This window comes from Oncorhynchus keta, chromosome 24 (genome assembly GCF_023373465.1).
Source record: "Oncorhynchus keta strain PuntledgeMale-10-30-2019 chromosome 24, Oket_V2, whole genome shotgun sequence".
Classification (NCBI taxonomy): Eukaryota; Metazoa; Chordata; class Actinopteri; order Salmoniformes; family Salmonidae; genus Oncorhynchus; species Oncorhynchus keta.
This window is the reverse complement of record NC_068444.1, coordinates 26,340,625-26,353,202: the sequence shown is the minus strand read 5'-3', so window position 1 is coordinate 26,353,202 and position 12,578 is coordinate 26,340,625.

Sequence of the window (12,578 nt, the reverse complement as noted above, 5' to 3'; positions counted from 1 at the left end):
GGAAGTTAGAGTAACAATGATCCAAGGTTTTTCCACCCCTGGTTGCGCAATCGATATGCTGATAAAATTTAGGGAGTCTTGTTTTCAGATTAGCCTTGTTAAAATCCCCAGCTACAATGAATGCAGCCTCCGGATAAATTGTTTCCAGTTTGCAAAGAGTTAAATAAAGTTTGTTCAGAGCCATCGATGTGTCTGCTTGGGGGATATATACGGCTGTGATTATAATCGAAGAGAATTCTCTTGGTAGATAATGCGGTCTACATTTGATTGTGAGGAATTCTAAATCAGGTGAACAGAAGGATTTGAGTTCCTGTATGTTTCTTTCATCACACCATGTCTCGTTAGCCATAAGGCATACGCCCCGCCCGTCTTCTTACCAGAAAGGTGTTTGTTTCTGTCGGCGCGATGCGTGGAGAAACCCGTTGGCTGCACCGCTCGGATAGCGTCTCTCCAGTGAGCCATGTTTCCGTGAAGCACAGAACGTTACAGTCTCTGATGTCCCTCTGGAATGCTACCCTTGCTCGGATTTCATCAACCTTGTTGTCTAGAGACTGGACATTGGCAAGAAGAATGCTAGGGAGTGGTTCACGGTGTGCCCGTCTCCGGAGTCTGACCAGAAGACCGCCGCGTTTCCCTCTTTTTCGGAGTCGTTTTTTTGGATCGCTGCATGCGATCCATTCCGTTGTCCTGTTTGTAAGGCAGAACACAGGATCCGCGTCGCGAAAAACATATTCTTGGTTGTACTGATGGTGAGTTGACACTGATCTTATATTCAGTAGTTCTTCTCGACTGTATGTAATGAAACCTAAGATGACCTGGGGTACTAATGTAAGAAATAACACGTAAAAAAACAAAAAACTGCATAGTTTCCTAGGAACGTGAAGCGAAGCGGCCATTTCTGTCGGCGCCGGAAGTATATAGGTATTATGAGTCACACTGTGGTACTCTATTCCTCCCCTTCCCTCCCCCAACACATTAGATCTGGTAAAAGATAATACATAAAAAAAGTGCTTATATACATTTTTTTTCAGCATCTTTGAAATGCAAGAGAAAGGCCAATACATGACTTAGGAATCTAGGCGCAATTGAGATTTGGGCCACTAGATGGTAGCAGTGTATGTGCAACGCTTTAGACTGATGCAATGAACCATTGCATTTCTGTTCAAAATGTTGTATCAAGACTGTCCAAATGGCCAAATTGGTTTATTAATACAATTTCAAGTTTATAACTCTGCACTCTCCTCAAACAATAGCATGGTATTATTTCACTGTAATAGCTACTGAAAATTGGACAGTGCAATTAGATTAACAATAATTGAAGCTTTCTGCCCATATCAGATACAGTGCGGAGAACAATTATTTGATACACTGCCGATTTTGCAGGTTCTTCTACTTACAAAGCATGTAGAGGTCTGTCATTTTTTATCATAGGTACACTTCAACTGTGAGAGACAGAATCTAAAACAAAAATCCAGAAAATCACATTGTATGATTTTTAAGTAATTAACTAGCATTTTATTGCATGACATAAGTATTTGATACATCAGAAAAGCAGAACTTAATATTTGGTACAGAAACCTTTGTTTGCAATTACAGAGATCATATGTTTCCTGTAGTTCTTGACCAGGTTTGCACACACTGCAGCAGGGATTTTGGCCCACTCCTCCATACAGACCTTCTCCAGATCCTTCAGGTTTCGGGGCTGTCGCTGGGCAATACGGACTTTCAGTTCCCTCCAAAGATGTTCTATTGGGTTCAGGTCTGGAGACTGGCTAGGCCACTCCAGGACCTTAAGATGCTTCTTACGGAGCCACTCCTTAGTTGCTCTGGCTGAATGTTTCGGGTCGTTGTCATGCTGGAAGACTCAGTCATGACCCATCTTCAATGCTCTTACTGAGGGAAGGAGGTTGTTGGCCAAGATCTCGCGATACATGGCCCCATCCATCCTCCCCTCAATACGGTTCAGTCGTCCTGTCCCCTTTGCAGAAAAGCATCCCCAAAGAATGATGTTTCTACCTCCATTCTTCACGGGTGGGATGGTGTTCTTGGGGTTGTACTCAACCTGCTTCTTCCTCCAAACACGGCGAGTGGAGTTTAGACAAAAAAGCTCTATTTTTGTCTCATCAGACCACATGACCTTCTCCCATTCCTCATCTGGATCATCCAGATGGTCATTGGCAAACTTCAGACGGGTCTGGACATGCGCTGGCTTGAGCAGGGGGACCTTGCGTGTGCTGCAGGATTTTAATCCATGACGGCGTAGTGTGTTACTAATGGTTTTCTTTGAGACTGTGGTCCCAGCTCTCTTCAGGTCATTGACCAGGTCCTGCCGTGTAGTTCTGGGCTGATCCCTCACCTTCCTCATGATCATTGATGCCCCGCGAGGTGAGATCTTGCATGGAGCCCCAGACTGAGGGTGATTGACCCTCTTGAACTTCTTCCATTTTCTAATAATTGCGCCAACAGTTGTTGCCTTCTCACCAAGCTGCTTGCCTATTGTCCTGTAGTCCATCCCAGCCTTGTGCAGGTCTACAATTTAACCCTGATGTCCTTACACAGCTCTCTGGTCTTGGCCATTGTGGAGAGGTTGGAGTCTGTTTGATTGAGTGTGTGGACAGGTGTCTTTCATACAGGTAACGAGTTCAAACAGGTGCAGTTAATACAGGTAATGAGTGGAGAACAGGAGGGTTTCTTAAAGAAAAACCAACAGGTCTGTGAGAGCCGGAATTCTTACTGGTTGGTAGGTGATGAAATACTTACGTCATGCAATAAAATGCAAATGAATTACTTAAAAATCATACAATGTGTCTCTCACAGTTGAAGTGTACCATTGATAAAAATTACAGACCTCGACATGCTTTGTAAGTAGGAAAACCTGCAAAATCGGCAGTGTATCAAATACTTGTTCTCCCCACTGTATGTCTGTCTCCTGGGAAATGTTCAACCTCATGCTAATCACATTAGCCTACATTAGCTCAACTGTACCGCAGGGGGGATAACCGATCCTGTAGAGGATAAAGAACTACAAGTGCAATGATGGTCTGGACGAGACTGCCGAATCGAGACAAAGGTAAGAGCCTCTGGATTAACTAGTTAATGTTAGCTAAATGTACTAATTAATACATGGGCTACATTTCTGTAAATGGACAATTCTGTGAACTGTCTTGTGCAAGTTTTAAATTGGCCCAATACTTGTTACCAAAGTGTCAACCGGATATGACGTGCAGGAGCTTGCAGGGAATTATAGTTTTGCATGATGACTACTTTTATGCTAATTAGCATTTTTGAATCTGAGAGTATATAGAGCTGAATATATTGATAAAAGTACATGCTTATCAAAATGTCACACTAGGGTAAGCCTATACAAAACACAGTCCTTATTATAAATGTTTCTAAAATCCTCTATAGAAGAAAATGATGGTGAAAAAAATGTTAGGAACCATTTCCTTGCTCCCGGTTTTATGGATATTATGACACCTCCACTGTGGGGCTCTATGAGAGGGGAGGTAGGGAAACAGAGTGTCTGTACCTGGATCTGGTGCACGGATGTGTAGGATATATGCAAACCAGCAGGGTCAAGGACCAGACACATAGTGGACTGTGTCCCCCCTGCCTAGCTGTCTGCCCGGCAGTAATCAGTCTCCCAAAGTGGAGTGGGACGTGAGGACATGAATGCAGGGCTTTGTCCAGCACATGGTCATCACATTCCACTGGAGCCACTGTGTGTGTGGACTCAGAGCACAGCAGAGCGGGGGAGAAGAGAGGGCTGGTGGAGGACTGGCTAGCCAGCTGAGCACAGAGCCACAATGTAGCACCAGGGATAGAGGGAAAGCCACGTAGGATACCACTGTCCCCAAAACACATACAGGAGCTACAGCACAGCAATGTCATAGCTGACAATGTCTGGTTTGGAAACATCTCTTGGTTAGGAAAGATTTCACTCAAACCAGCAGTATGTTTTGCACTTTGGCAAAGTTTTGGCCACACTCAGTTTCAGCAATATTGGAGTTAAATGACCTAATGCATTACTGTTGGTATTTACAGCAAGCCAGGGGAGAAACCTAAACCCTGCTTACCTCCTTGGATCTGAAGAGCTCACAGTGAATGTGATTCAGTATTGGACAGTGCCCCCATAAGACAGTCTGTGGTAGTACATTGTGGTGCTGCTGAATTATGTGTGGTGTGGAGGGATACCGTGTGGAGTAATGAAGTGCTTCATGTTTTAATCGTAGCCTGGGTATTGGCCAGCTATGGAAGGGATGAGTCATTGATATGGCAGAACAGTGCGTAAAAGAGCAGAGCAGAGAGTGCTACACAGACAGAGGAATGTCACCCGCTCTGTCTGCAGGGCTTCTAATATACAGTTGAAGTCAGAAGCTTACATACACTTAGGTTGGAGTCAATAAAACTCGTTTTTCAACGACTCCACAAATTTCTTGAAAACAAACCATAGTTTTGACAAGTCAATTAGGACATCTACTGGATGACACAAGTACATTTTCTAACAATTGTTTACAGACAGATTAGTTCACTTATAATTCACTGTATCACAATTCCAGTGGGAGGCTTGCAAGCCGAAGAACACCATCCCAACTGTGAAGAACGGGGGTGGCAGCATCATGTTGTGGGGGGCTTTGCTGCAGGAAGGATTGGTGCACTTCACAAAATAGATGGCATCATGAGGGAGGAAAATTTGGTTGACATATTGAAGCAACATCTCAAGACATCAGTCAGGAAGTTAAAGCTTGGTCGCAAATGGTTCTTCCAAATTGACGATGACCCCAAGCATACTTCCAAAGTTGTGGCAAAATGGCTTAAGGACAACAAAGTAAAGGTATTGGAATGGCCATCATAAAGCCCTGACCTCAGTCCTATAGAAAATTTGTGGGCATAACTGAAAAAGCATGTACGAGCAAGGAGTCCTACAAATCTGACTCAGTTACACCAGCTCTGTCAGGATGAGTGGGCCAAAATTCACCCAACTTTTTGTGGGAAGCTTGTGGAAGGCTACCCAAAACGTTTGACGCAAGTTAAACAATTTAAAGGCAATTCTACCAAATACTAATTGAGTGTATGTAAACTTCTGACCCACTGGAAATGTGATGAAAGAAATAAAAGCTGAAATAAATCATTCTCTCTACTATTATTCTGACATTTCACATTCTTAAAATAAACTGGTGATCCTAGCTGACTTAAGACATGGAATTTTTACTAGGATTAAATGTAAGGAATTGTGAAAAACTGAGTGTGAAATGTATTTGGCTAAGGTGTATGGAAACGTCCGACTTCAACAGTAGCTACTGTACATAGAAGAATGGAATTCAGTACAGAAGAGTGATTCAGTGGTCGACTTCCGTTTGCTTTATCTCTTAGATGACTGTGAATACATACTGTCCCTATAATCAACTTTTATTGATATGTTTGCTTTTACAGACACCTCCACATTTAGTTTAGTCGTTTTTAGTTTTGTCCTCTTTTTTTTACAGTTACAAAAGAAGGATCAAAGGAACGCATACAAAGATTACCCTGACCCAAAGAAAGCATGTCTCTTACCCTTTTCCATCCCACCCATCCATCCCCTGAGCCAATTTGTTTCGCACTGCTGCCTGCCAGCAGTAATCTTCTCTGATTGATTGAGCGATTCAAAGGGCTACCATCATTAAGTAACACTATAGATGCAATGCATTGAATATTTAAATTCATTCACTTCAAAATGTATTTTATATCTTTGCCCAGAAGTATTTCATTGCAGGGCACTCCAACATCATATGAAAGATATAGTGTCCCTTACCTGATATAGGGGACACAATAAACAAATTATGGGTTGCCAAGGTCATGTTGTGTTCCAGTTAAAGGGTTGTTCAGATTCAAATAGATCTGTGGACCATACTTTTCTAATGGTTAGCTCAGAATATGAGCTTTCTAAAAGTTGTTTATATATGATAGAGATCAGTCTTTCCGGAGCCCAAATCATTTATTTATACATCCCAACATTGGATGGTTTGGTAGTTGGATTTCCCAAGGGACTCCATAAGCTAGCATAGTTGACCTAAATTGTAAATATAGAAAAAAAAATCAGATGCCTTTTAATGTGTATGTATCTTTCGAATCTTGGCATGTTCTCAAACCATTACTGTCCGTGATATATGTAAGGGTACAAATTCCACATTTGGACCATTGGCGGGAGGCAAAGGGGCAGTCATGGGGCAGTCATGGGATCCATTATACTACAGAAATTCAGCCTTGGCAATATATACGTTTTGACAATAGATATTCTGCATGTTAAAGGAACTGGGATAGTTGTCCATCTGCTGAGGTCAGTTTGAATTGATTTGAGTGTTCTTTTTGAAAATGAATCATCGCTGCAATTCCCCAACGGGCTCGGGAGAGGCGAATGTCAAGTCATGCGTCCTCCGAAACATGACCCGCCAAACGCTCTTAACACCCGCTTAACCCGGAAGCCAGCTGCACCAATGGGTCAGAGGAAACACTGTTTAACTGACGACCAAAGTCAGCCTGCAGATGCCCAGCCCACCACAAGGAGTTACTAAACATGATGAGCCAAGTATAGCCCCCCCGGCCAAACCCTCCCCTAACCCGGACAAAGCTGGGTCAATTGTGCGCCGCCCTATGGGACACCCGGTTATGGCCGGTAATGACGGCGCAACACTGTGATGCAGTGCCTTAGACAACTGCGCCACTCGGGAGGCCTGATTTGAACGTTCTGGTAAGGCTCTGGAAATGGTTTTATCTAAGGAAGGAACTATATGTACTCCCAAATATTTAAAATGGGGATTTCTGCAGCCAAAAATGCCTGATTTTGCAGCAGCTTTTCTGAAATTCTGCGATACATTTCACGTTAATTTCATATAAAGCAATAAAAGACATATGTGCTCACGCTTAGGACGATTTTAAGCAGAATACAATTAGAAACATTTAAAGTGTTCAATTTTGTTTAATTTTCCTGAAGAAATAACTTTTTTTTAACAAATAAGGGGTGGAAGCTAGCTCAGAGTTCCAACAAAAACATCTACATAATCTTTAGGTACAAAATTATTAAACTTGGACAAAATAAACACCTGGGGTCCAATCTGCAATTAAGACATATTATATCTCAAGTTCAAAGTGCTCTTTTGGGTTTCTTTTTTTGAACAAACACAGGTCTTTTTCTGAACAGGGGCGGCAGGGTAGCCTAGTGGTTAGAGCGTTGGACTAGTAACCGAAAGTTTGCAAGTTCAAATCCCCGAGCTGACAAGGTACAAATCTGTAATTCTGCCCCTGAACAGGCAGTTAACCCACTGTTCCTAGGCTGTCATTGAAAATAAGAATTTGTTCTTAACTGACTTGCCTAGTAAAATAAAAACATAATGAGAGGTGGGGATGACCAAGGGCCTTGATCATCTAGGCCTATCTCTCAATGTAATCATCCATTTCATCCTCCCTATCCTCCTCCAAATCAATTGCTCCACTGCGGAGTTGTTGGTTTGATACATTGAATTTCACAGAGAGTTTAAAAAGGCAAAGTTGACCACCTCACTAAAGTCAAGGTTAGCAGAGTAAAATTTGAAGTAAAATGCCATTCACCTTGATTCTTTCAGCGCATGCCACAGTCTTCACATCCAGGTAATTTGCATTTATTCATGCTTTGCAGCATAGGTAACTCTGGGTCTTCCTTTCCTGTGGCAGTCCTCATGAGAGCCAGTTTCATCATAGTGATTGATGGTTTTTGCGACTGCACTTGAAGAAACTTTCGAAAGTTCTTGAAATGTTCCGTATTGACTGACCTTCATGTCTTAAAGTAATGATGGACTGTCGTTTCTCTTTGCTTTTTGAGCTGTTCTTGTCATAATATGGACTTGGTCTTTTTCCAAATAGGGACATTTTCTGTATACCACCCCTACCTTGTCACAACACAACTGATTGGCTCAAACACATTAAGAAGGAAAGAAACTACGCAAACTGCCTTTTAACAAGGCACAACTGTTCATGGAAAGACATTCCAGGTGCCTAGCTCATGAAGCTGGTTGAGAGAATGCCAAGAGTGTGCAAAGCTGACAAGGCAAAGGGTAGCTACTTTGAAGAATCTCAAATATGAAATAGATTTTGTTTTGTTAAACACTTTTTGATTACTACGTGATTCCATATTTTCTATTTCATAGTTTTGATGTCTTCACTATTATTCTACATTGTAGAAACAAGTAAAAATAAAGAAAAACCCTTGAATGTGTAGATGTGTCCAAACCTTTGACTGGTACTGTAGAAGCTGAAAAATCTTTCATTAAATAATTTGGGTTCTGATAGTAATTCCCCTGTTTCAGATTCAATAGTTGCTATCAGGAAATTGATCATTACTGCATAGCTTGTTGGCCAGTAAATGACTAGGATGATTACAATGGAAGTAGTGGTTGGGTCATGGTTGAGTCTTACTGGAGGGATGGCAAATTCTGCTCTGTCTTATCAATAAATTAAGTTCTGTTGTGACTTTGGAAAGAGTCATATGTGCCTGGTCTGAAGAGTGTTTGTTGAGAATACTCTAACACAGTTAACAACATTTCCAAATCTGATATCTTCTTTAATTGTGATTTATACAACCAAGATGCAAATGCGGTTGCTTTATTAAAAAAAAAAAAAACATTTTGTTGAGATTCTGAAATTTAAAGTTGGCAGTAGTAAGCGTGGTGGTCAGACAAGCTAATATGTCCAATTTCTATTTTCTTAAAGAAGATAGAGGTGTAGATAATAGTATGCAATCGATTTGTGAGAATGATTTATGCCTGTTTGAGTAGAAAGTCTACTCTTTTACTTAAGGATTATGTGCTCGCCAGGTATCAATGAGGTTGCAATCAGAGAGTATATGCTGGAGAGCCTTGGTTACGTGGGGATTGTAGTTGATCTTATTAGATTTGTCCCGCATGTCCAAAATGGCATTCATGTCTGTCCCAATAAACAGATGGAATTCAGTTAATTCTAACAATATGCTATTCAGAGAATATTTTTGGGGGATTATATACATTTTAGAGCATATACATTAATAAAGGCAATTTTCTTTCCAATATGGATATGTTTAAGGAAAGGGATTCTGCCTTCTTGGTCTTCACCTTTACCCCAAGACAGTAATTCTGAGTTTCTTAAGCATCATTATGATTATACCTTTAGTTTTGTTTGGGGCTGATGAGAAAAGCAGCCAGTTTGTACAAATGGTTCTCTATTCTATGTGAGTCCTTTGGAAGCATTGCTACATCAACATGGTTTCTTGCTAGGACATCAAGACATCTGGAACATTTAATAGGACAGTTTAGGCCTTTCAAATTCCAAAAAAGAATAGCTAGCTTTGCCATTGTAAAAAAAATAAAAACATGTTATCAATAACAATCATGAATAACTTTTTGTTAGTGTTAATATGCCCATGGATATGAAACAAAATGCAGGAGCCACATGGAAACCCACACATTGGTCTGACCCCACTCAGAAACCTTCCCTTTGAACCCCCCTCCAACACCCCCTTTTTTGAGGTCTTTAAGGTACTGAGAAAACTATGGGCCCTGGTCAAAAATAGTGCACTAAATAGGGAATAAAGAATGAGTCAGGGCTAGAGAATCCCCTGATCTGGTTTGTTTATTTTGTGACTCATAATAACGAAGTCATTGTCAGTCAGAAGAATATCTTTAGACTTCGTCACGAGACTTTGTCACGAGGAACGACTACACAGTTTCCATCTTACAGCCTTTTTTTCTCACTGGAAGAGCGAGTGGCCGGTTTAACATGTTTTGGTCTGATGTGTGGACCGCAGGCACAGTCTCTGCACAAAAAGACAAATAAAGAGAGTAAGTAATGAGGAAAGTCTGTGACTATCTCTTTCTCCCTCTTTCTTTGTCTCTTCCCCGTCACTTTTGTTTTCTCTCTCTCTCTTTCTCTCACTCTATTGTTCTCTCTCTCCTCTCTCTCCCTGTCTCTCTCTAGCTCTCCTTCCTCTCCTTGTTTTCAATCGCTTGGTAAGTCAGAGAGAGTCAGCCCATGTCCGTCGACACAACGAGGTGTCTGTTAGAAGTTAATAGAAGACTGCACAGCTGGGCTGAGGCTGCTGCTGTCGGGGTGGGGCTGAGCCTGGGGCTTTATGTCTACTGGGGCTGAGGCTCTGTGTCAACGCCAGAGGGACTCAGCCAGAGTAACAGACAGTGTCCTCACAATGTTTAACTGGGGCTGGGCTGGTCTGAAACTTGGGCTGCCGCTGGTTCTCTCTGTCCAGATAGACTCAGTCAGAGTGGCAGTCAGTATTTAACAAGACTCCTTCACTCTGCACACACTGCCACACGGTCCTCAGTCAACACTCAAGGGGACACTCAAGGGGACAAATGTTGGTATACACTCAATACAAATACATTTAGTCTAGTGGGCATTGCGTATACCAACTTCTTAATCCCCACTGATACATATCAAAGTAGTGTAGTGGAGGTATAAACCGTATCAATTAGTAGGGATGATGGAACAGATTGGAATGTTTAGCTTGAAATTTTGATAAACTATTATTTCACATTTTAGGCGCAGCAATGTACACACGACAGTAGGCCTACGCGTGAATGTTTGAAAATGCAATTAGCAGGGAAAACACTGTTCTAAAATGCTCCACACATGCAAGCAGTTTCATGGACAGAGATTGAGATATCCGTTAGAAAGAGGGGTGATTTAAAGATGCAACAACTATCATGGATTGCTAATATGATTAGGATAATAATGTATTTAGCTGCTAGACAATTAAATAAAGTTGAAAAAAAACAGGAAAACATAATGAGTATGTTAAAAAAAGAAGACCTCCATGTTTTTTTATGGTGGGATTTTGGCTATAGGCTACTTTGAAGCAAGGTGAGACATGCCTCATAATATGAAGTAAAACGTCCAGGTTTCAAACAATTAAGAAACAGTCAAAAAAATAATAATATGATAATGATAGGCCCAACAGTCTTCTGGGAGACGTACCTGTCAGAATGATATTGTGATTATTTGCATCAATCCAGTGGCCATGTCTTTTGCAGACTCCATCTCATGTACTACAGAAACACCGCAAACAATAGTTTTAATTGGCCTGCACACTTGAATTAAAGGTTAGAACAATTCTGGCGAAAAACATTGTGTCCCTGCTGGAAAAGTTTGAATACCACTGTTTTAAAGTGACCATTTCATTTTGGATTGTGTCTACGTAATTGTATTTTTTTTTAAATACTAGGGGGAAAAATGGGCTAGAGTGAGAACACTCATTAAATGAGAGCTGTTTTATATTTCTGTGACTTGGTATCTTTCATCTGTGTAGTGTGAGGTTGTGTCTATATATATATATATATATATATATATGCCAAGCTGCCATATCTAAGCTGACATATGAAATTGTTTGAAGATGGTCAAACTATGGATAATTTAGCTATTTGATTTTGAATTTTAGGACCCCTTTAGGTATAAAAAGTATATATAAAAAAAATGATTTGATAAAATATTGAATTTGGTCTTTACTACTACAGCCTAGAGAAACATGTGAAATAACACATTCATAAATGGCAAAAAAGAGAGTCACAAAATAAATCATAAAAAACAAGGTTTTTACGTGTTTGCTCTACATCTAGGAGATATGACTGCTCAGAAAAAAGAATAAAAAATTAAAAATACAGTGCCAGTCAAACGTTTGGACACTCCTACTCTTTCCAGGGTTTTTCTTTATTTTCCCTATATTTTACATTGTAGAATAATAGTGAAGACTTCAAAACTATGAAATAACACATGGAACCATGTAGTAACTAAGAAAGTGTTATATTTTATATTTGAGATTCTTCAAAGTAGCCACCCTATGTTTTGTCAGCTTTGCACACTCTTGGTAGTCTCTCACCCAGCTTCATGAGGTAGTCACCTGGAATGCATTTCAATTAACAGGTGTGCCTTAGTTAAAAGGCAATTTGTGTATTTTCTCTCCTTCTTAATGTGTTTGAGCCAATCAGTTGTGTTGTGACAAGGTAGGGGTGGTATACAGAAGATAGCCCTATTTGGTAAAACACATGTCCATATTGTGACAAGAACAGCTCAAATAAGGAAAGAGAAATGACAGTCCATCATTACTTTAAGACATGAAGGTGCAGTCGCAAAAACCATCAAGTGCTACGATGAAACAAGCTCTCATGAGGACTGCCACAGGAAAAAAAGACCCAAAGTTACCTCTGCTGCAAGTTCATTAGCGTTACCAGCATCAGGAATTGCAGCATAAATAAATGCTTCACAGAGTTCAAGTAACAGACACATCACAACATCAACTGTTCAGAGAGGACTGCGTGAATCAGGCCTTCATGGTTGAATTGCTGAAAAGAAACCACTACTAAAGGACACCAATAACAATAAGAGACTTGCTTGGTCCAAGAAACACGAGCAATGTACATTAAACCTGTGGAAATGTGTCCAAATTTGAGAGTTTTGGTTCCAACCGCTGTGTCTTTGTGAGAATCAGAGTAGGTGAACGGATGATCTCTGCATGTGTGGTTCCCACCGTGTAGCATGGATGAGGAGATGTGATGGTGTGGGGGTGCTTGGACAAGGGTGGCATC